Raw genomic sequence first — 20842 nt, 5'->3', positions numbered from 1 at the left:
AGCTGGTTGCTAATGGTTGGGCAAACACAAGAGGAAAACCAGGGAACTGAAGCAGAGACAACAGAACCAGTCAAAGCAGAGCAGGAGACCAAGAAACAGCAGTGGTGCAGTGAACCACACTCCTGTATGAGCAACCAGTCGAACAAGAGCAGGTGACCAAAGGAATACTTTGACCCAATTGCTTCAAAAGGACAGGAGACAATTATTATTCTTCAAAAGGGCTGAACAGCTCATGGCCCAATTGCTTCTGTATTTCCTGAAGACTTCTTTGTTTCCACATTGGACTGCAGCAATCACATACTGATTTCAGACGAGAACGAACGCGTCAGGAAGTTGCATCCACATCTGACTTCTTCTCAAGCACACATTATGCATAATTGGCATTGTCACTCACAATAAGCACCCTTTTTTATCCTATGTATACAGAAGTTGAAATGCCTTCCTTGGTTGCCTTATCTTCACATGTCATGCTCACCTCTGTCACATCCAACCCTCCCCCTGCTAGATATATATCTCTTATCACTAGTAGAAAAAACTCCATTCATCCCGGTTGATAAGGCCTTTTGTCCCGGTTTGTGAACCGAGATTAAAGGGTCGTTACTAATGCCCTAACCCTTTAGTCTCGGTTCTTACACGAACCGGGACAGATGGGCGTCCACGTGGCCAGTGCGCCGAGCCCAGGAAGGAGGGCCTTTGGTCCCGGTTGGTGGCACCAACCGGGACCAATAGGCATCCACGCGTCAGCATTTCAGGGGCTGGGGTTTTTGTTTTTTTTTTGAAGGGGGGTTGGGGGTTTTGGGGGTTTAATTTAGGTGTTTCATATATTGTGTTAGCTAGCTAATTAATAGAGAGAAATGTCCTCTCTTCTGTCCGTGCTTGGACGATGCTATATATACGTATATATAGAGAGTACTAGACATGCTAGCTAGTAAGCAAATAAAGGAAACATAAGATCGTCATAAACATATGCATACAGAGAGAAGTGATATCGACCACCTCTCCTTCTCCGAGAGATTGGTCGAACAACAAGTTCTCGTATATCTATCCGACACTACCGGCTATATATATACAATAATTATCTCTTACAATATAATCTCCTAATTATATATGAACACAGGGTCCACATAGTATTCTCCGTCTTCAGCGATCACGTGGTCAAGGAAGAATGCCGCCAATTCCTCTTGAATTGCTCGCATACGATCTGGTGCTAGGAGTTCATCCCGCATCCAAAACATCTAATTTGAACAGGGGGGTCAATACATATATATATGAATAAATGAAACTCAACACAAATGATGGTACTAAAATAAAATTGTGAACATTATTGCTTACGCACTTCATATTGTTCGTCAGAGTACCCTCGTTCACAGGTCGTGTGGCGGATGGACTCGCAAACGTAGTATCCACAGTAATTATTCCCGGCTTCCAGCCACAACCACTTTACAAGAAATAGAGGTCAATCAAACTGATAAGCAAGCATGCTATAAATGGTATTGATGAAACTAGCGCTTGAATCACTAGGAGATGCGTGAACATGTTACTATAGTACTTACTTTCGGGTGTCTAAATTGCAGCTTCTTCGGCAGTCCCGGAGCTTTTTTTTGGTGAATTTTCTCCAAACCCTACCAGACAAAGAAAACAATTACTTGATATATCAGGAAATGAACAAAGTTGCTGATATGGTGGATAATGATCGACTTAACTTACTTCTCGAGCATTTGAGTCATGTCCGCATAGTCCTGGGGTTCTTTTCGTCTTGAGTCTAAGACGGTTACTAGTCTCTGCTCAAGCTTATTCTCTAGGAGAATATAGTGGAAGCTGCGCACGCATGCATAACTCATCAATTACATTACTATAACCTGGACTAATAACGGAAACCGAATATGCACAAGACAGTAACACTCACTTGAAGTTGTAAGGAAAGAGTATTATATCTTTGTTTTCATTTATTACCAACAATCGTAGCAAGTTGGCCTCGGTATCTTCGGCACGATATTTAACCTCAGTTGCATCTATGAGATTTGTGTTAATGAACCCAATATCACCGATTTGTCTTTTCTTCAATTCGGCGATCTTCAATCTGCATAATATAGTGAGGATAATTATAAATACATGCAATGAAAGAGCTGACCTATATAGAGAGACTTAATGACAGAAGTAGTACTACTTAGCAAGTGACCATTGCTTTATCGAGGGCCTTTTGATTGAAAAACTGGAAGAACTCCTCAAATGGAACATTCAACAGCTCAATTCCAACGAGCTCATGCTCCTCTCTAACTCTCAGCGTCAAAGTATTCCTCCCCCCCAGACTCTCTGCAGGTTTTCATGTACCAATCATGGAATCTTCGCATCATCGTTGTTAGAGATCTTTCATCTTTGACGAGAGGCTTCCCGTACTCGTATTTGTGTTCCTCCACCTCCAAGAACTCATAATGTACATCGTCGGGTAGGTAATCTCCAAGATTGCTATAACCGGGCACCATCCTCGGATCATTAGTAGGCACCTTGAGCGGGGGGCATGATTGGTTCGCTGAGCTATGGAATTTTTTTCCCAGCTCGTCGTTCTTTTAACCTTTGATCACTGACAGTACTTCCCGACCGCTCCGCTTTGACAAATGACTTTGCAATAATGCGGTCATAGTTGCCTTTCGGCGGAGACTTTGCTGGTTTTTTTCAGGGCAGTCAGAGTGCGCTTCGCTTTCATCAGATCCACCTTCTCCTCCGGAGGTGGGTGTTTCTTTGCTTTCACCCCTTCAAAGAAGTTCCTCACTTCAGCTCGCGCGATCTTGGCGTTCTCCTCCGGGGTCCTCTCGTATGGTAACTTCTCTGGAGTCTTCAGAGAAGGACCGAATCTGTATTGCCTCCCGCCTCTGGCTGTACTGCTAGACGCCGGCAGAGCAGACGAAGCGGCTGCAGCTGTCTTCTTTCCTTGCTTACGAGGTGGAGGAGAAGGACTACGACGCGCCGGCGCAGCCGGAGCGGCGGCGGGTCTCTTCCGCCCTTGCTGACGAGGAGGAGAAGGAGGAGGCTGGCTGCTCGGGCGCGCCGGCGCAGGCGGAGAAGGAGGCGGAGTGCCGCCACACGCCGGAGAAGGAGGCTGAGTGCCCTGATCACTCGAGGGAGGAGGAGGCGGAGTGCCCTGACTCGCCGGAGGAGGAGGAGGAGGCGGAGGCGTCCAGTTCAGAAGCTTGATGAGCTCCTTTCGCCATAGGCATGGAGTCAATAGACAAGAACCCAGCCGAGTCTCCCCTTCACCGGTAGGGTAGTCAAGCTGGAGGTCCTCAAATCCCTCCGTTATTTCGCCCACCGTCACCCTGGCATATCCTTCTGGAATCGGACTACAGTGAAAAGTTGCGCCGGGTTCAGTATGTCGAACAGAGCCGACAGCCACCTTGACTTTGAAGTTCTGCCATTGCATCATAAGGTGGCAATGTTGAGACTCCGTAATAGCATCCACGGGGTAGCTAGCAGGAGCCGTCAAGACATGCTCCGGCTGAAGCAGCTCGGTGGAAGCCACGCTGCTTCTCCGCCGAGATGTCGGGGTAGCTTCGGGGGTAGTTTTGGCAGGTCGCTTGCTGCGAGCTACTTCTCGTTCCTCTAGTGCTTGAACCCTTTCGTGCAGCGTCTAAATTTGGGCATGCTCCACTTTTTTCCTCCTCTCCTGGCATTTGTAACTGCCCGCGTCCGGAAAACCAGCCTTCCACGGAACAGAGCCTGGCGTGCCTCTTGTCCGTCCAGGGTGCTCAGGATTCTCTAGGGCCATTGTGAGCTCGTTTTTCTCTCTGTCTGGAACGAACGTCCCTTGCTCCGCTGCATTGATATAGTGCTTTAGCTTCTTGACTGGTATGTTCATTTGCTCGTCTGTCCAAACACATTTCCCTGATACAAGGTCCAAGGTTCCGCCAGCCCCGAAGAACCAAGTCCGGCAACGGTCTAGCCAGTTCATTGTCTCTGGTTCGATCCCTTTATCAAGCAGATCATTCTCAGCCTTGGCCCACTTAGGCCGGGCTTTGAGGTAGCCACCTGACCCCGTGCAATGGTGAAGCTTCTTCTTTGCAGCATTTTTCTTGTTTGTCGCCGACATATTCTTACTCTTTTTCAATGTCTTGTAGGCCACAAATGCGGGCCAGTGATCTCTGATCTTCTCATATCTGCCGATGAATTCTGGTGTCTCTTCTTTGTCGACAAACGTTTTCAGCTCATTCTTCCACCTCCTGAATAGGTCTGCCATCTTCTTAAGAGCATGAGACTTGATTAATTGCTCTTTAACTGGCTTCTCCGGATCCTCCTCTGTCGGTAGGGTGAAATTTGCCTTCATCTCAGTCCAAAGATCATCTTTTTGCATATCATTGACATAAGACACCTCAGGTTCTTTGTTCTTAGGCTTACACCATTGCTGGATGCCGATCGGGATCTTGTCCCTAACAAGAACCCCGCACTGAGCAGCAAATGCTTCCTTTGTCCGGATGGGTTCAATCGGCATGCCATCGTGCGTGATTGCTGTGATCTCAAACCACTACTAGGGAAAAGCCTAGCAGCAGCGCGGGTTTTGGGTGTATCAGTAGCGCGGGTGCCCACGCTACTGATACGGTGCCACAGCTAACTTGTAGCAGTAGCGCATGTTCACACACGCTACTGCTATACATGGTTAGCTGTAGCATGCGTTGCAAATAGCGCTACTGCTAATTAGCTGTAGCGGGTCTTATACCCCGCGCTACTGCTATTACTTTCAAAAACAAACAAAAAATCTTGATCCCGTGCGTGCTGTCAATGGCAGCAATGGTAAGATATAGCGATGATTGGCATCGCCGAAGGCATGAACGGACAGCTGAAGACCAGATCCAGTAGTGGCTGTTTGAGAGGGCCCGTTTCTATGGCAGAGCCAGGCCGCGGCATGGGGCTCCTCTTCCCGACCATTCCAGATAGCTCCGGGTCATCCATGGCGACGACTTGCACGGGCATGGACACGGGAGGGTGAGTCAAACCGACGGAGAGAGGAAGGTGATGTAGGGAGCAGCGGAGCTAGTCACCGATGGCGAGGTGCTCCGGTGTGGTGGGGCGGGGCGGCGGCCTCCTAGACGTCGGTGGAAGACCGGCGAGCTCCTAGACGCCGGTGGCGCGAGGCGGCGGCCTCTTTCGGCGCCATGGAGGAGGATGGGTGCATGGGCAAGAGGTCCATGTGAGAGCGTATGGAAAGTGAGAGGAGAGAGTGGTGGAAGAGAGGAGGGATTTGGGGGAGGAGATGGGGATTCAGCCGAGGATATGGCGACTTCACCTACCTCGTACTTAGTAGTATCGAGGGGCATTAAACCGCGCTACTACTATCAACTTAGTAGTAGCGCGGGTTTATACACCTCACTACTACTATGGCATGTGTCGGGTGGCACGGTAGAGACCGCTTAGTAGTAGCGAGGGTTAAAAACCCGCGCTACTACTATCAACTTAGTAGTAGCGAGGGTTAAAAACCCGCGCTACTGCTAATTCTTTTTGTGTCGCGCTGCTGCTAAGATTCTGTGTATAAGGTTTTCCCTAGTAGTGAACCTTTCATCCAAGCGCAACTTTTTCTTCGGGCCTCGTCTCTTTACCGAAGTTCTGCTCGATCCGGAGGGCTAGAAAAAAGAAGAATTAGACGAGAGTTAATTAATATGTGTACATACCAAAACAATGAATGCATCAATTAGCTAGTCATCACAGGCTTAACTAATATATTTATGGTTCGGTCACCGGAGCCGTCACCACGGGCTCCTTCTTGCACCAACATTGGGCCACCGGAGCCATCATAATCATGTCTTTCCTCCTCCATTCTTCGATCACCGTAGCCTGCTTCTTCTTCACCATGTTCTGCTTCCAGACCATCATTGTCGTTAAGATACGACATGACATCACCTCCGGCTAAGATTATGTCCCCCAACACCTGTTCTTGTTCCTCATCTCGTCCGAACTCCATTGTTTCTGCAAATATTACAACATGGCAATTATTACACAACATGACAGCATGTGGATATATTGACAGCATGTGGATCTGGAGGGCAATTATTACCTAGCTGATTCTGGGTTTGGGGTGGCCTCGGCAACGCTTCGAGGGTAGGGGCGCAGCAGGAGGGGGTAGGAGACCGACATCGTTTTTTTCTAGGGTTTGGGTGTCCTCGAGAGTTTTGGTCGAGCCAGAGGGCCGGGGCGTGCTCCCGTGGTATAAGTTATCACGGTCGAAGTTATCTGGGAGGGGGTTTTATCGACAACGACGACATACATACATGGGAAAATAATGTTATCGGGGAGGGGGTAGGTCGACCCCCCTCCTCGTGTTGTAGTTATCGGGACACGGGGTATATCGACAACAACATATCTGATAAAAAAAGAAGACGAAGAAGAAATAAAAAGAGGAGAAGAAGATATTAATAGAGGATAAGATTAAAGAAAAAAAAGAGGAGAAGAAGAAAGAAATAGAGGAGAAGAAGAGAAAATAGAATTCTATTTTCTCTTCTTCTCCTCTATTCCTTTCTTCTTCTCCTCTTCTTTTTCTTCTTTTTTCTTCTTCTTATTTATTTCTCCTCTTCTTCCTCTCCTCTTCTTCTCCTTTCTTCCTCTTCTTATTTTCCTTTTTCCTCTCATTCTTTTTCTTCTTCTCCTCTATTCCTTTCTTCTTCTCCTCTTTTTTTTCCTTTTTTCCTCTTCTTATTTATTTCTCCTCTTCTTCCTCTCCTCTTCTTCTCCTTTCTTCCTCTTCTTATTTCCTTTTTCCTCTCATTCTTTTTCTTCTTCTTCCTTCTTAAAAATACATGGAGTAGTATTGCTTGCTTTTTTTAAATAATGTTCAAATAGAAATTTTAGAAAAAAGTAAAGGTTTTGCCTAATTCATTGTTCATATGAATATACAAACATTTTCATATTTACAATAATTAATATCACCAAAAAAATCTATGAACAGAAAAAATCCTAATTTTTCTAGAAATCTATATTTTGCATATATACATGAACATATATATATATACACAGAGAACATATATACATACATATATACATTTTTATAAAAATGCAAAAAACAAAAAAAAATCTAAAAAAGACATATAAACAGATATACACACATACATATACGCATACATATAGATATAATCAGGAAAAAACATCTATATATGTGCAAAAAAAACAGGGAGGAAGAGGCGCGGGGGGCGGTGCCGGCCCTGATCGGGGTAGGGGCACGGCACGCGTCGAGGTAGAGGCGACGGTGGCGTGGTCGGGGAAGGGGCAGAGGCGACGGCGGCGTGGTCGGGGCAGGGCGAGGCAGAGGCGACAGCGGCGCGGGGCAGCTGGGGCGACGACGACGTGGTCGGGGCAGGGGCGCGCGTGGTGGTCGGGGCGGGCCGCCGGCGCCGTGCTCGGGGCAGGGTGGCTACGCGTCGACGAGGCAGCAGAGGGCGGCGACGGCGTCGACGGGGCGAGCTCGGGCAACCTGGCGGCGTTGTCGGGGCGGGGGAACTGATGCAGATGAATCTGAAAAACGCTAAGTGCTTTCTTATATACTGAGAGCATTGGTCCCAGTTCGTGGCACCAACCGGAACCAATGCCACCCTTTAGTCCCAGTTGGTAGCACCAACTGGGACCAAAGGCCTCTTTTCAGCAGCCCAAAGAGCGGGAAGCAGAGGCCTTTGGTCCTGGTTGGTGGCACCAACCGGGACTAAAGGGGGGGTATTGGTCCCGGTTGGTGCCACCAACCGGTACCAAAGGCAGCCTTTCGTCCCGGTTCGAGCCACGAACCGGGACCAATGGCCTTGTGCTGGAACTGGCGCGGTGCAGTGGGATGTTTAGTCCCACCTCGCTAGCCGAGAGGCTTCGACAGTGGTTTATACGCGTTGCTGCGCTGACCACTTCGAGCTCCTCTCAAATGCAGGCTTACGGGCCTAAAGTCACTTTATCTGTCTGTGGGCCTACTGGGCCTCCTGCGGGTCTGAATCCTGGCCCATGGTAGGGTTTCTAGTCGTATTCAGGCCGTGGGGGCCCAGTAGGTGGCACTTTTTTGTTTTTTGTTTTCTCTGTTGCTTTATTTATTTTATTTTGTTTCTACTTAAAACAAAATACTTAATGTTGCTATTTTTATTTTTTCCAGTTTTTTTTGTTTTGTTTTTTGCATTATTTATTTTCTTTTGTTTCTTGCTTTATTTTTTAATTCTTTTTGCTTTTAGGTTAGAAAAATTATAAACTTTCTGTTAGTGTCTTTAGTTTTCAAATTTGAATAGTTAAAATTTGATTTATTTGAAATTTGTGTGCATCACAAGTTTGTGATTAACTTTACTATAAAAATATTTTTTTCCATTTTTTGTTTTGTTTTTTGCATTATTTATTTTCTTTTGTTTTTTGCTTTTTTAATTCTTTTTGCTTTTAGCTCAGCAAAATTATAAACTTTCTGTTAGTGTCGTTAGTTTTAGAAAAATTATAAACTTTCTGTTAGTGCCATTAGTTTTCAAATTTGAATAGTTAAAATTTGAATTGTTTGAAATTTGTGATTAACTTTACTATAAAAATAGTTTTTTTCTAGTTTTTTGTTTTGTTTTTTGCATTATTTATTTTCTTTTGTTTTTTGCTTTAATTTTTAATTCTTTTTGCTTTTTAGGTTAGCAAAATTATAAACTTTCTGTTAGTGCCATTAGTTTTTGAAAAATTATAAACTTTCTGTTAGTTCCATTAGTTTTCAAATTTGAATAGTTAAAATTTGAATTCTTTGAAATTTGTGTGAATCACAAGTTTGTGATTAACTTACTAAAAAATGAGCATAGATGCGCTTATAGAGAAAATTCAACCTAAATTCATAGTAAATTTCTATGAATTTCAGAGAAATTCACTCTGAATTTAGGTTAAATTTCCTGTATAAGGGCATCTATTTTCACTTTAAGAGGAACTCAACAAGGCAGAGAGGGAAGGGCTTATAAACCGGTGTGACCCCCCTTCGGTTGGCGAGGTGGGACTAAACTCTGACCGCAATGAGGACCAACCCTTTAGTCCCGATTTGTGGCACAAACTGGGACAAATGGTCATGGGCCAGGGGCGAGGAGCATTGGTCCCGGTTGGTGCCACGAACCGGGACCAATGCCCTCTTTATTCCCGGTTGGTGGTACCAACCGGGACCAAAGGCCTTGTGCTGCCCCACGTCAAAAGTTTAGTACCACCTTGCTAGCTGAGAGAGCTCGAGAGTGGTTTATAAGCGCTGCTGCGCCCACCCTCTCGAGCTCCTCTCAATTGTAGGCTTTCGGGCCTAACCATACGCTGTGTGCCTGTGGGCCTATTGGGCCACTTGCGGGCCTGAATCCTGGCCCATGGTAGGGTTTTTAGTCGTATTCAGGCCGTGGGGGCCCAGTAGGTGGCACTTTTTTTGTTTTCTTTGTTGCTTTATTTATTTTATTTTGTTTCTACTTACAATAAAATACTTATTGTTTTTATTTTTATTTATTTTATTAAAGTTTATTTTTAATTATTTTTCTTTTAGGTCACAAAAATTATAAACTTTCTATTAGTGCCATTAGTTTTCAAATTTGAATAGTTAAAATTTGAATAATGGCCTTTTGTCCCGGTATTACGAGGGCCGAACCATAAGACATTAAAGCATTTCAAATGAACTCTGAAAAAGTTGAAAGTTGGCCTGGTATCATAATTTCACCCACATAGCATGTGCATGTACAAAACGGACAATGGTATCATACTCGTCTGTTACAAAGTTGGTATGGTATCATCATAATAGTTGCGGGAGAAAGTCTTCACTTTTTCTTCGCTTGTGTCATTTGCTTATTGCGTCGTAACCATGGATAATCTTCATCGTTTAAAAAGATGCTTGGGTCAGCCTTGACTTTGAAGGGAGGAATTTCATGAAACTTTTCATAATCTTCAGACATGTCGGTCTTGCCCTCCACTCCCACGATGTCCCTTTTTCCTGAAAGAACTATGTGGTGCTTTGGCTCATCGTATGATGTATTCGCTTCCTTATCTTTTCTTTTTCTCGGTTTGGTAGACATGTCCTTCACATAGATTTTTCAGATCCACTGTTGTCATTCCGTACTGTGGGTCTACCTGTACCCCGCCCCCTGACAGATTGACCCATTTGCACTTAAACAAAGGGACCTTAAAATCATGACCATAGTCAAGTTCCCATATGTCCACTATGTAACCATAATATGTGTCCGTTTCCCTCTCGGTTGCTGCATCAAAGCAAACACCGCTGTTTTGGTTGATGCTCTTTTGATCTTGGGCGATCATGTAAAATGTATTCCCATTTATCTCATATCCTTTGTAAGTCAATACAGTCAAAGATGGTCCCATGGATAACAAGTACAGCTCATCACAAATAGTGTTGTCACCTCTGAGACGTGTTTCCAACCAACTGCTGAAAGTCCTGATGTGTTCACATGTAATCCAGTCGTCGCACTGCTCCGGGTGTTTGGAGCGTAGACTGTTCTTGTGTTCATCGACATACGGGGTCACCAAGGTAGAGTTCTGTAGAACTGTGTAGTGTGCTTGAGACCAAGAATATCCGTCCCTGCATATTATTGAGGCCCCTCCCAGCATTCCTTTTCCAGTCAGTCTCCCCTCATACCACGATTTAGGGAGACCTATCTTCTTAAGGCCAGAAATGAAGTCAACACAAAACCCAATACATACTCTATTTGATGGCCCATGGAGATGCTTCCTTCTGACCTAGCATGGTTACGGACATATTTCTTTAGGACTCCCATGAACATCTCAAAGGGGAACATATTGTGTAGAAATACGGGCCCAGAATGACAATCTCGTCGACTAGATGAACTACGACGTGCGTCATGATATTGAAGAAGGATGGTGGGAACACCAGCTCGAAACTGACAAGGCATTGCACCACATCACTCCTTAGCCTTGGTACGATTTCTGGATCGATCACCTTCTGAGAGATTGCATTGAGGAATGCACATAGCTTCACAATGGCTAATCGGACGTTTTTCGGTATAAGCCCCCTCAATGCAACCGGAAGCAATTGCGTCATAATCACGTGGCAGTCATGAGACTTTAGGTTCTGGAACTTTTTCTCTGGCATATTTATTATTCCCTTTATATTCGACGAGAAGCCAGTCGTGACCTTCATACTGAGCAGGCATTCAAAGAAGATTTCTTTCTCTTCTTTCGTAAGAGCGTAGCTGGCAGGACCTTTATACTGGTTCGGAGGCATGCCGTCTTTTTCATGCAAACGTTGCAGGTCCTCAATGCCTCAGGTGTATCTTTTGTCTTCCCATACACGCCCAAGAAGCCTAGCAGGTTCACGCAAAGGTTCTTCGTCACGTGTATCACATCGATTGAAGAGCGGATCTCTAGGTCTTTCCAGTAGGTAGGTCCCAAAATATAGATTTCTTCTTTCACATGGGTGCGTGTCCCTCAGCGTCATTTGGAACAGCTAGTCCGCCAGGACCCTTTCCAAAGATTACGTGTAAATCATTGACCATAGCGAGTACGTGATCACCGGTACGCATGGCGGGCTTCTTCCGGTGATCTGCCTCGCCTTTGAAATGCTTGCCTTTCTTTCGACATTGATGGTTGGTCGGAAGAAATCGATGATGGCCCAGGTACACATTCTTCCTGCATTTGTCCAGGTATATACTTTGAGTTTCTTCTAAACAGTGCGTGCATGCATGGTATCCCTTGTTTGTCTATCCTGAAAGGTTACTGAGAGCGGGCCAATCGTTGATGGTTACAAACAGCAACACGTGCAGGTTAAATTCCTCTTGTTTGTGCTCATCCCACGTACGTACACCGTTTCCATTCCACAACTATAAAAGTTCTTCAATTAATGGCCTTAGGAACACATCAATGTCATTGCCGGGTTGCTTAGGGCCTTCGATGAGAATTGGCATCATAATGAACTTCCGCTTCATGCACATCCAAGGAGGAAGGTTATACATACATAGAGTCATGGGTCAGGTGTTGTGATTGCTGCTATGCTCCCCAAAAGGATTAATGCCATCCGCACTTAAACCAAACCATACGTTCCCTGGGTCACTTGCAAACTCAGGCCAGTACTTTCTCTCAATTTTTCTCCACTGCGACCCGTCAGCGGGTGCTCTCAACTTCCCGTCTTTCTTATGGTCCTCACTGTGCCATCGCATCAACTTGGCATGCTCTTCGTTTCTGAACAGACGTTTCAACCGTGGTATTATAGGAGCATACCACATCACCTTCGCAGGAACCCTCTTCCTGGGGGGCTTGCCGTCAACATCACCAGGGTCATCTCGTCTGATCTTGTACCTCAATGCACCACATACCGAGCATGCGTTCAGATCCTTGTACACACCGCGGTAGAGGATGCAGTCATTAGGGCATGCATGTATCTTCTGCACCTCCAATCCTAGAGGGCATACGACCTTCTTTGTTGTGTATGTACTGTCGGGCAATTCGTTATCCTTTGGAAGCTTCTTCTTCAATATTTTCAGTAGCTTCTCAAATCCTTTGTCAGGCACAGCATTCTCTGCCTTCCACTGCAGCAATTCCAGTACGGTACCGAGCTTTGTGTTGCCATCTTCGCAATTGGGGTACATCCCTTTTTTGTGATCCTCTAACATGCGATCGAACTTCAGCTTCTCCTTTTGACTTTCGCATTGCGTCCTTGCATCGACAATGACCCGGCAGAGATCATCATCATTGGGCACATCGTCTGGTTCCTCATGATCTTCAGCAGCTTCCCCCGTTGCAGCATCATTGGGCACATCGTCTGGTTCCTCTTGATCTTCAGCAGCTTCCCCCGTTGCAGCATCACCGTATTCAGGGGGCACATAGTTGTCATCGTCCTCTTCTTCTTCGCCGTCTTCCATCATAACCCCTATTTCTTCGTGCCTCGTCCAAACATTATAGTGTGGCATGAAACCATTATAAAGCAGGTGGGTGTGAAGGATTTTCCGGTCAGAGTAAGACTTCGTGTTCCCACATTTAGGGCATGGACAACACATAAAACCATTCAGCTTGTTCGCCTCAGCCACTTCGAGAAAATCATGCACGCCCTTAATGTACTCGGAGGTGTGTCTGTCACCGTACATCCATTGTCGGTTCATCTGCGTGCATTATATATAATTATGTGTGTCAAAAACCATTACATAACATCATGAATAGATAATTAAGTGACCAAATTAATAGAAGTTCATCATCACATTAAAACCAAAGTACATACATAGTTCTCATCTAACAACATATAGCTCTCCAGAGCATCTAATTAATTAAACCATACATTGAAACTATGTAAAACATTTCAATGCGAAAACAAATGCGATCATAATCGCAACCAAGGTAACAATTGATCCAACGGCATAATGATACCAAGCCTCGGTATGAATGGCATATTTTGTAATCTTTCTCATCTTCAACCGCATTGCATCCATCTTGATCTTGTGATCATCGACGACATCCGCAACATGCAACTCCAATATCATCTTCTCCTCCTCAAATTTTTTTCCTTCAAGTAATTGTTTTCTTCTTCAACTAAATTTAACCTCTCGACAATAGGGTCGGTTGGAATTTCCGGTTCAACTACCTCCTAGATAAATAAAATCTATGTCACATTGGTCGGCATAATTGTCATAAACAATAAATGAACCAAATAGTTATAAAAATATAATATATACCACATCCGAATCATAGCCAGGACGAGGGCCGACGGGGGCGGATACCAAAACCATCGCACTATATAATAACAAGCAATAATAAAAGTAAGAAAATTAGACGAGTATCTATCTAAAGTAAGAATTTTTTCTTTCAAAAAGAAGATAAGAACAAGAGGCTCACCACGGTGGTGTCGGCGACGAGATCGGTGCGGGCGATCGACGACGGTGAAGACGGGAATGGGACGAGACGGGCCGCTAAACCTAGACAAATCTCGAGGAAAATGGAGCTTTGAGGTCAAGCTTCGAGAGGAGAAAGCTTAACTAGTGTGGCCCGGGCATTTCATCGAACACCTCATGTGCATAGGAGGTGAGCTAGAGCACCACAAAGCTCTCCCCTCGCCAGCCAGAGAAAAACAGAGCACTGGGGTGCTCTTCTTGCGGGCGAGGGGTATATATAGGCACCTCATTGGTCCTGGTTCGTGGCATGAACCCGTACCAAAGGGAAGTCTGTGGTCCCAGTTCAAGCCACCAATCGGGACCAATGGTGGTGGGCCAGGAGCGAGGCCCATTGGTCCCGGTTCGTCCCCCCAACCGGGACCAAAGGGGCCAGACGAACCGGGACCAATGCCCCCACGAGGCCCGGCAGGCCCCTGACCTCACGAACCGGGACCAATGCCCCCATGGGTTCCGGTTCTGGACTGAACCGGGACTAATGGGCTGACCCGGCCTGAACCAAAGCCCTCTTTTCTACTATTGTATCAGCCACAGATAGAAAGGTGAGGTCCAGCTAGCTCATTCAAATGCGACCTGGGCCAGTGGTTTTCTTCCTCCACTTCAATTTTCAGCCTGCAACTCATTGCTTAGCTTTATCTTCGTGTCCATTCACCCATCTCTGCAGAGCAGTATGAGAAAGATGAGTATGTTTCTCGTTGTCGCAGCTCTCATGGCCTCTATCCTCGGCCATAGAACTGGCATGGTCACAGCTTCAACGTGCTGGGATGACCAGGATTTCTTCAAATACTGCCCGCCGTCACAGTGCAGCGTAGATGGGCCTGAGATCCGGTTCCCACTCCGGCTTGAAACCAGCACTTCACCTTCATCATGCGGCGCGACATGTGCGAAGATGGCTTGCTCAGGCCAAGACTTCATCCTACTCCACCCACTTCTTGGCCACTACAAAGTGACCACCATAGACTACAACCATGCTACCCTCAGCATCATCCCGCTCATAGACTCCTTGACTTCATGCCCGCTTCAGAAGCTCATCTCCACAGATCAACTAGCTGATGCCTACCGTCGATGTTCATTATACAAGGCAATACCTGGAAAAAATAGTACACTGTTCAAAGGAGTTCATACCAAGTAGCACTACTCAAGTTGATGATGACTACGAGATGAAAAAGGCTGCCGATTATATTGTTGGCCCAATCTCTTGCTTTAGCAACCAAAGTCAGTTTGTCTATTTGGTGAGTGCTAGTCTATATATGCATGTGCTTCCATTGGACTGCAAGGCCATGTCAAATGTTCTGATACCATCAAGATCCATGGATGGCTCGATGTTCAAGCAAATGTCAGAAAGAATTATTAGTTTTGCTGAAACAACTGTTAGTTGGCGTGACGATGGCATTTCTACCAGTTGCACACAATGTGCACTTGATGGGCAGAGTTGTGCTTTCAGTTCGCATAGAAATCAAACATTCTGCATACGCCGCAGGCCTCATGGTATCCCTTTTTCACTCCTTTTCTTCTTTTGTATTTTAAACCAACTGACCAAATTGTACATGATCACAACAACCCCTATATATTTTCTAACACAGCTTCATACTGGGATAACTGGATTACAATAATTTAGACTAGACTCAACCGGGACATGCTACTTGCTAGCACTTTTTAAGGTTATGTATTGTCGCAATCTCATATAACTGTGATATTGCCTTTTATTGTCAAGAAGTGAACTTCCCTTCTATTTACTAAACCATCAATCAAAACTTATTCCCTTGTTTGACATTTGCAGGTTCACATGTCAAAATCGCTGCAGGTACTTGTGCAATCCGCACTTCCCATTTTATTCAAACAAAAGTGATAAAGAAAAGAAACAAAGTCATTTACCATGCATAAACTATTTTTACTAGTATTACTCTGAATCTGATTTCTCTCATGCTCAACAGTCAATCACTAAGTGATGGCTTTCTCTCCTAATGCAGTATGCTGACTTCATATATTCTGCGTATGCAGCTACATCATCTGCAGCCGCATTTGTTGTTCTTTCATTGATGGTGGATACTGTGATCTATCTCTCCTTGAAGTCAAGGTACAATGAAGAGATAAATATGAAATTTGAAATGTTTCTCAAGGCATATGGCACATTGAAACCCACAAGGTACACTTTCCCTGAAGTTAAGAAGATAGCAAGACGGTTCAACGATAAACTAGGTCAGGGTGGGTTTGGAAGTGTATACAGGTGAGCTACGAAATGGAGTTCCTGTCGTAGTCAAGATGCTAGAGAACTCTACAAGAGAGGGAGAGGAATTCATCAATGAAGTTGCAACCATTGGACTGACCCACCATGCAAATATCGTCCGTCTCTTTGGCTTTTGCTCCGAAGGAACGGGACGGGCTCTTATTTATGAATTCATGCCTAATGAGTCACTGGAGAAATATATATTTTCACATGTTTCTAATATTTCGCAACTACTCCTGGCACCCACCAAAATGCTAGATATTGCTTTAGGCATTCCCAAGGAATGGAATACCTGCATCAAGGCTGCAACCAGCGCATTCTCCACTTTGACATCAAGCCGCATAACATCTTGCTAGGCTACAACTTCAATCCAAAGATCTCAGACTTTGGACTCGCAAAGCTGTATGCAAGGGACCAGAGCATTGTTACCTTGACTGCAGCCAGAGGCACAATGGGATACATCACACCAGAGCTATACTCTCGGAACTTTGGAGGGGTTTCATACAAGTCAGATGTATACAGTTTTGGCATGCTGGTGTTGGAAATGGTGAGTGGAAGGAGGAACTCAGACCCAAGTGTTGAGAACCAGGCCGAAGTTTATCTCCCGGAGTGGATCTACGAGAAAGTAATCAACGGGAAAGAATGGGAGCTTACTTTGGAAATGACAGCAGAAGACAAGGAGAAGATGAGACATCTGACTATTGTGGCACTGTGGTGCATCCAATGGAACCCGAAGAATCGACCATCAATGACAAAGGTGGTAAACATGTTAACTGGGAGGTTGCAGAACCTGTAGATTCCACCACAGCCCTTTGTGTCGTCTGACAATCGTTTTATGCCAGAAAACACGACGAACACATGAACACGCATTGTGTGTGTTTTTGTGTGTATCATTACACGTTTGAGGGAACATAACTCGCATCTTCGTTGTAAAGCTTAGTTCCTTGGCACTAGCTTGCCAAATGTTCGATACATACTGAACTACATGGGATTTTGCAGTAATGTTAATACTGCATCTGTATCTTACCATATTGCAATGCTATTAATTAGAAACATATGACACTGGATTTTGCAGTCATTGTCCTGGCATTGTTGTGACTGCTGGGATATAAATCTTACCCAGTTATATTGCTGTAATTTTATCCCCTTCCCCCCAACAATGATACTACTGTAAAGTCCTTATAGTACAGAAATGTCCAGATCACCTGCTTATTCTACAAAAAGAGAGGATCCTGTAACTAATCACGCAACTGCCATGATTACTAGGTACTGGAAACTCAGCATTCCACTTCAGAAATCAAATGAGAGCAAAGGGGATTACCATGGCAGATAGCTTCCGCGGTGTATCCAGTGGAACCCGAAGAATCGGACATCAATAACAAAGGTGGTAAACATGTTAACAGGGAGGTTGCAGAACCTACAGATTCCACCCAAGCCCTTTGTGTCATCTGAAAATCGCCCTATGCCACAAAACACAACAAACACATGATCATGCACTGTGTTTTTGTGTATTAATATTACATACACGTTTGAGGGAAGTTAACTCGCATCTATGTTGCAAACTGTAATGCCTCGAATGTTAATTCGTCTAGATACTAAACCGAACTACATGGGTCACCTGATCTGTACGTTATTACATTGTAATGCCACATGGGTCACCTGATCTGTACGTTATCATGTTGTAATGTTATTAATTAGAAACATATGCACTGGATTTGTCAACCTTTGAACAATGAGAACTTTTTAAATTGTTCTACTAGTATCTTCCTGTCATTGCTGTTATTTTGTCCCCTTTCCCTCATAAACTGTGGCCATTTCCTTGTCAGAATCACAAGACGAGCATCTAAGCTCTTTCTAATACGGTGATGCGCAGATGGCCTCAGCTAATCATGCATGCCACTGCCCCAGCTACTAATAGAAAGTACAAACGCAGCACTTCTATTCTGAAATGAAAAGGAGAGGGCAAAGGGATTACTCACCGTGGCAGATAGCTTTCGCTGGGTGGGACGCAAGGGAGGCGGGATACTCGGGAAGACGAGGAACTCGCCCAGCCGGCGGAAAATGTGGGACCGCCTCCGGCGGGCAGGTAGGGGTGGACTAACGAGCAGCTCGGCTCGTTAAGCTCGTACTTGTTAAGCTCGCGCTCGTTAAGCTCATTAAGATTAACGAGCAGAAAACCCTGCTCGGCTCGGCTCGTTTGAAGCTCGTTAAGCTCGTTAGCGCTCGCGAGCGCTCGTTAACAAATTATAATGTGTTACGCTATACATGATGAATGTGTAGGTATGGTTTTCAAGATGAAATATGGTGACTACAAAAAGAAATGAAGTAGTTTGTTGCCTCATATGTCGATTAGATTAAATAGATGGGCTGGGGTGCTACAAGAAGTTTGTCACGTAACATGAAAATGTGTATTGTGTTGTTACTAACGAGCTTAACGAGCTACTCGTGAAACTCGTTAGCTCGCTCGTTAAGCTCGTTAAACATAACGAGCTAAAATCAATGATTGGCTCTGTTCATTAAGAAGCGAGCTACGAACTTAACGAGCCGAACTATCGAATGCTCATTAAGCTCGCGAGCTACGAGCTTTTGGTCCAGCCCTACATGCAGGCACGGCCTGACTGCGTCGCCAGAATAAGCACTCGGCGGCCTCCGGCCGCCTACTAGGGCAGAAACTGTGGAGGTGCCTTTCCCATTTCGGGATAAGCCTGAGTTGGGTCGGGCTTCCTTGTAGAAATGGGCCGGTGCGCAGTCTGAATGGCGGACTAGCAGCCAGCCACTGGTTTTTCTAAAAAAAAGCCAGCCACTCGTACGCAAGCCAATAGTATGTTACCTAAGGGCATTTTCTAACCGAGCTCTTAAAAGTTCATCGAGTATATACATTAGTGGAGTATATATGCTTCACTAATATTTCGCCACTCCTAACCGATCCTCTAAAGTTAACGGAGTAAAACTAAATTTGCACAAATTCAATCAAATTTGAACCGAAAGATGATGCATTTAAACATAAGTTCAACACATAAACATGCATATAAACTAAAGTTCTCGCAACCGAACATTAAACATAAATTTAAACTAAAACTAAACTTGAACTACTTCGGCCGAAGTGAAGGTCGAGCCAATCCTTCCGGGTGAGGTCACTGTCGATGAGAGCCGGGTTCGGGCCGGTGCCGCCGCCGTCGTCTTCATCGAGACGTCGTTCTGCTCCTCACCGCCCTACTTTCCATCGTCCTTGTCGTCTGAGATGATGATGACTTTGCCGCCATTGGCGGCGAATATCGCCCGCTCCACCTCCACGAGCTCCTGGTGCTGCCACCAGAGGTCATCTATGTAGGCCTCGTTGGCGACTGCGGCCTCAAGGCGATCCCACACCTCTTGGTCCTCCCGCGCCATCAGAGCGCTCACCAACCCCGGCTCCGGCGCGACAAGATGGACCAGCGCCTTCCCGAACGAGAAGTTAAGCCGTCGGAGACACACCTTCACACGCCTCCATCGTTGCTAAGCATGCAAACGGGGCAGAAAGTTGGAGGGGGGTTGTACGATCGAAAGTATGTCTAGAGGGGGGTGATTAGACTACTTGACCAAATAAAAATCTAGCCTTTTCCCAATTTTAGTCTTTGGCAGATTTTAGCTATATTAGCACAAGTCAAGCAATCTTAACACAATTCAAGCAAGCATGCAAAGAGTCTATGAGCAGCGGAAAGTAAAGCATGCAACTTGCATGAATGTAAATGAAAGGGTTTGGAGAATTCAAACGCAATTGGAGACACGGATTGTATGAGCAGCGGAAGGTATGATACACTGTAACAGGTAGCTGTACCTACCACAGCACCTTTCCATTTTTGCCCTTTACCTCCATTGCCACCTGTGGGTAACCCCTTGAACATATAAAAGGAGGCCCGTGTGCAACGTGAGGGGGGGAGGGAGACATTCCGAACACCCACGCTCGGTCTTGCTAGCCGCCGGTGTGTACTGTAGCACGCCGCGCTCCCGAGCTAGAAATCAATACCAAACCACAAAGCAGGAGTAGGGTTTTACGCATCCGTGCGGCCCGAACCTGGGTAAACCGCTCGCGTGCTTCGCCTCGATCTGCTCTTTGCGCGACCTCCGCCCCCGCCGAACCGAAAGGGACCCGGTCCGCCGGTCCCATAGGTGCCCGTGGATCAGCAACCCCGGCATCTCTGGCGCGCCAGGTAGGGGGCGTCGAAGTTGTGTGAACCAGATCCGGCGTTCTCGCGGGCTAGATCTTCATCATCTTCATCAACATGCCGTCGAAGAAGAAAGTTTCGGAGGAAGGTGCTCCGTCCGCGCCGAGCCAGCCACCGCCGGAGCAAACGGTTGGTGGGGCAGGCACCGGCGGAAGGACACGCGTCGACGAGGGAACTCATGGTGCTGCCAGGTCCCAGGACAAGGCTGCGCTGCCCATCGGTGGCGTAGCCGGCTCCCACAATGACCGGGCGCACTCCAAGACCTCGGCGTCCGTGCATGCACCGCGCCCATCTCAGGAGGCGCGGGACCGGCAGCGCCATGGTACTCACGGTACCATGCGTTCGCTAGATCAAGATCGAGCTGGTGGATCTCGGAGCGCTCAGGACCACCATGCACGTCAACCTGCTGGCGCGAGCGAGACACGGTCGCCTGGATGAGATACTGCTCCTTCTAACGTAGTTAGAAGTCCGAGCATATCCCGCTCCTCGCACCGTTCGCCACCGCCACCCGCCACCGCAACAGAAGCTTTGGCGCGAGCTCAGCTGCTCCTAGACTACCCTCCAGCGGCGGACAA

At 46.0% G+C, this 20842-nt stretch overlaps 1 pseudogene; it reads left to right on the top strand.

The window, feature by feature from the left end:
- Window positions 1-14481: 14481 nt before the first annotated feature.
- On the top strand, window positions 14482-17551 carry LOC125546496 (rust resistance kinase Lr10-like; annotated as a pseudogene).
- Window positions 17552-20842: the final 3291 nt, after the last annotated feature.

This window comes from Triticum urartu, chromosome 3A, assembly GCF_056163025.1.
Source record: "Triticum urartu cultivar PI428250 chromosome 3A, HENAU_Tu73, whole genome shotgun sequence".
NCBI classification, from domain to species: Eukaryota; Viridiplantae; Streptophyta; class Magnoliopsida; order Poales; family Poaceae; genus Triticum; species Triticum urartu.
Note: the sequence above shows the minus strand (reverse complement) of the source record. Positions and strands in the feature narration are given on the sequence as shown.